Raw genomic sequence first — 4,557 nt, 5'->3', positions numbered from 1 at the left:
TAACAACCTAAATATTTACCTGCTTCATTTTGTTTCCTAGTTATTAGGAATATTTTCCATCACTCCGCCTATCTAAACAGAGTTTTCCCCCAAAACAGCAAATATTATGGCCCTTCATTCTACAGAAATTTATTACTATGGAGTAAAAATGCTACTGTATTCCAAGCACTGGCAAGAAAGCCAGGAGGCTCCACTCCTGCCAGCTTTTAATAAGATACACATTGGAGCTGCATGTTGCTCGCAAGTTGCATGTTTATTTAAACAAGAGTTTCCAAGTGTTTAGGGACAGAGGTTGCTACAACAAGTTCTTATCATCAAACACAATGGTGCTGAAACATTCAGGAAGGAGAGTTACAAATGGAGAAACTCTGCAGAATAAATCACTGATAAATTTTCAGCACAATTAGTTTTAATGCAGGATGGAATACTGTGGATCCTGAGTCTTCAAATGGATGTGCTCACTCCTAGGATGGTTTGGGACCTATTATGAGATGAAATGATTTATTTAGGGATTTCAAATGCTTTAAATCAATCTTTTTTCTTTTTTTTTTGCCTCTGAATTACATGTTTTTCTTGCAGAGCCAGACATTTGACACTTCCTTGAGGTAGTTCTGCAAGGCCAGGATCACCCAAAACTTCCCACTCGCCTGATGACAGAATCCTCTTCAGCGACTTCCAAAAAAACAAAGCAACGTGTGCTAAAAGTGTGCCTCCTGCCTTCGGTGGTGATGATAAATGAGCTTCTTAGCTTGATTGTACTGGGGACAATCTAAAATACATGTGGAAGTACAGCTGCTGAAGGGATGCCACTCAGGCCACAGGGTCATTCTCAGAAAATGTCCCTCCACAGACACCCATCCAAGCTTTACCCGCTGCCTGTGCCCCCAGTGCTGGATGTGGGGAGAGGGTCACCCACGGGCCTGTCACTGTTAATGACAGCAATGGAAAATGGAAGGAGGCCCCACATCTGGACGCACCGGCGCAGATCCCGCACAGGGATCTCCAGCTGGTGCCCTTCGGTTCTCCCCTGCACGCCGGGATCTCTGCGTCCCACAGCACTGCCGGGAGCTGGCACAGGGCTGGCACACACCGAGGTGCCCCGTGTGGGTGCTCCCACACAGGATGTGGCTGCTGGAGCACCCACAGGGCTCAGCGCCCCTGGGGCTGGCACTGCTGCGAGGCCTCGAGCCACACACGGCCACAGCCCGGGGCAGAGGCAGGAGCAAGACCCCAGGAGCGCCATGCCTGGGTCCAGCCCCAGCCCTGAGGCAGGAGCCATGAAGGGCCTGGTTTAATGAGAGCTGAAAGCTGCGGGAGCCGCGTGTGGGTCCCGCGGGCTCACCGGCCGGCCGCTGCCCAGGAACTCGGCAAATGTCAGAGGCGATCGGATCTCAACCTCCTGCGTGTCAGCAAAGAGCTCACAGACGTGGATCCCTCAGCTCTGTGCTCTGAACGCACCCATACGTGCCTTCCACATCGCCAACCAAAGCACAGGGGTGAGGAATAAAATCCATCCCGCTCTCCCTGACCTATTTTTGACGCCTGCCATGGCTCACTGGCACCCCAGAGATGGAGGGGAATGGTTTAATTAACTCCACTCTTACTAATCTTAGCCAGGCTCTGAATGTGATGGACGCTTACTGCATCAAAGTCGGATGGGGATGCAGGCTCCAAGCCGCTTCCTCTGAGCCTTCATCACTTCTCCTGGTCCGTAAACTGGGAGCCACATCCAGCCCTTGGCTCCAGGCTGGCTGCTGGGAACCAGGGAAGGAAGATAAGCAATCCTCTGCTGCAGTGCCACTGAAAACTGCTGGGCTCGGTAAATAAAGGGAGTCTCTAAATATTATTTTTGGTAGGGATTTTCATCTGAAAAAGTAAAATGCCATAAATCAGGCACAATGCTACAATCAGCACATACTTGTGACTAAATGCATCCTGTAGCACATTTCAGCATAAATTACAGCCATTTGATTTAGACTTTGCTGCACAAAGCCATATTATTTAAATTCAGCCAGAATTGAGTCCACTCACATTGCTATACACTTATAAAACATAGTCATGATTATTGTCATAAACTTCTGCAAACTGGCTGTTGAGTTACTTTGCCACATCATCATCTATAGTAAACAAGACTTATTTTACATTTTTCTCTCCTTTCCTGACAATCTGCCACAAAACGTTCAGCAGAATTGAGGCCGAAGTTGTGGCCAGATTCCCACAGCACGTGCACAGCAATGCCTGTACCCTGGGGAGGACAGAAAAGCCTGTGTGGAGCCAGAATCATGGAATCATTAAGACTGGAAAAGGCCTCCAGGATCAAGATTGAAGGTCCTGTGAAGGATACACACCTCCCCACCAGCCACAGGCACCAGCGTGGGGCAAAGGGCTGGGGTTGGAGCATCAGCTGGCACCAAAGCATTCCCTCCAGATGCAGAGCTTTTGATTTGTGAATCATTTTTTGTTCCCTGCGCAGAACCTACGAGCTCATCCCTAGAAACGGTGCAGGCAGGAATGGGACATGGAGAACACTGCAGTTGTGAAGTTTTCCAAGTCCATCAAAAAAGAGTGTCTGGCCTGAATAACAAGTCCCATAACTATAAAACTGTCCAGTGCCCCTTTCCCTGCCATGAAGGCAGCGTTCTTCCCCAGCCTGAGGGGACCACTCACTCACTAGCTGGCTTGTCTGACTAAATTAATGTTTTACATTTCTTGTCTAGTTTGCAAACTTTTAAAAAATTAATCCCATCATTTCAACAAGTGTAACAACTAAATTATCATCTTTACATGATTAAAGTCTCTGCTGCGTCTTTTCTTGGCAAACATTACATGCCCATAATTTTACTAAATGTAATAAACCAACCATAGAACTATTAATTTTAGCATGGTATTCATGACAATTAGAAACGCATGAACCTTAAAATGATAAAAACTGAAATGAATACCAAAATAGCATGAAACACAAGAATCCAGCTCCTCAAACCAGGGAAATGGATATTATTGTCTGGTGTCACAACAGACATTTCAAGAGAGAGCCCCAGCACCACCCGGGATGCCACGGGCTGGCACGCAGCAGTGCCTGGGGCAGGAGTGGCACCTTGGCCCCACTGGGACAAGTCCCAGTTTCAGCAGGGCCTGGTGGGATGGGGGAATAGCCCCCACAGCAGTTCAGCTGGTGGTGGATGGGCTGCAGGAATGCACCATCAGTCCCCAGCCTCGGGGCTCTGTTCTGAAACCCTCCTGGCTTCAGAGCCACCATGGGGACCCCCAGTTCTCCCACTGCTGGTCTGGGTGCCCCAGGGAGCTCTCCTGTCCTCAGGGGCTCCGGCCAGAGGAGCCCTCACCTGCAGTTCAGTTGCCCCTGATGGCGAGCTAAGAGACCACTGCTTCCAAAGACCTGAAAATTATCCCTTTTAACTCACATGAGAATCACATGAGTGAGAAGCTCCTTTTCCTCACTTTCAACAGCTGAACTTTTTCTTTAAAAAAAAAAAAAAAAGGAAAAGAAAAAAATAAGAAAAGAAAAAGCAAAAAAACTAGACACTGAGTATTTGATCCAAAGCCAAAAACAACCTTTGGTATCAAGGCATTCCTGAGCTGCTTTGTTTATAGATACCAAAATACACACACACCACCCCACACTGCTGCAATCACACAGAGCACAAACCGCTTCCATCCGCGCGGCCCGCGGCCGCAAATCACACGCTCAGGCCACAAATGCCGGGGCCAGCAGCCAGACTGGGGCTGGCAGCCACAGGAGAGCCACTGCCCAGGGCCCAGCACTGCCCTGCTCGCCATGTCCTAGTTTGCAGAATTCCTGACGGACCGGACGGTTCTGCGTTTCCTTTTCCATTATTGCTGATTGCCAAAATATTTGTGCAGTGATGGAATTTGCCTGCCAGAACTAGAGCAGGAGGAGGGAGCTCTGTTTTCGTCTGACCTCGAGTCAGGAGAGGTTCTGGGTCCCCGGCTGGAACTACTGGAGCTGAGCTCTGGCTGGAGCCCAGCGCTCCTCCTGGGACGAGCCCGGGCGGGCTCTGCCTGCCCTGCACTGGGGGACGGTGGGAGGGCTCCTGCCTCCGACAGGACAGAGCAGCCCAACCCATAGAAGGAACCAGAATGTTTCCACTTTGCCTGAGCACGCTAGGAAACTTTTGGAGAGACTATTTTAGCAAAATATGCTAAATGCCTCCAGATCGATGCCCGTGAGTAGGAAAAATCAAATAGTTTTGCCATCGTAAACAGCAGAAGGATGGCAACCAGAGGAGTCCAGCAAGCAGTGGGACAAACAGGAAAGAGTTGGAAATTTCCAGGGCATTGTTTGAAACGCAAGACAGAACATTCTGATCTACTTTTACTGTTTTGATGTTACATTTCATGTTTTAAAACACTCCATGCCTTTACAGAAACAGTGCAAAGATGTCAAAAGAATTCAAATACACCAACTGCTCTTTACTTGGCTCTCCTTAGTCATTGCTGATTAGCAACATTTCCATCAGAATGGAGGCAAGACATTTAAGGACAGCCACATGGTGCCACTTTGGTTCTCACTTGGCCCAC

General features: G+C 48.7%; 1 long non-coding RNA gene across 1 annotated transcript; it reads right to left on the bottom strand.

Annotated features, from left to right (window-relative positions):
- Positions 1–234: 234 nt before the first annotated feature.
- On the bottom strand, positions 235–3,640 carry LOC140685145 (uncharacterized). The gene is made up of 2 exons (XR_012058402.1): positions 1,642–3,640; positions 235–481 (listed from the first exon to the last, which is right to left on the bottom strand). It is a non-coding gene; the product is annotated as an uncharacterized lncRNA (long non-coding RNA).
- Between the last annotated feature and the right edge of the window lie 917 nt (positions 3,641–4,557).

This window comes from Taeniopygia guttata, chromosome 15 (genome assembly GCF_048771995.1).
Source record: "Taeniopygia guttata chromosome 15, bTaeGut7.mat, whole genome shotgun sequence".
Taxonomy (NCBI): Eukaryota; Metazoa; Chordata; class Aves; order Passeriformes; family Estrildidae; genus Taeniopygia; species Taeniopygia guttata.
Note: the sequence above shows the minus strand (reverse complement) of the source record. Positions and strands in the feature narration are given on the sequence as shown.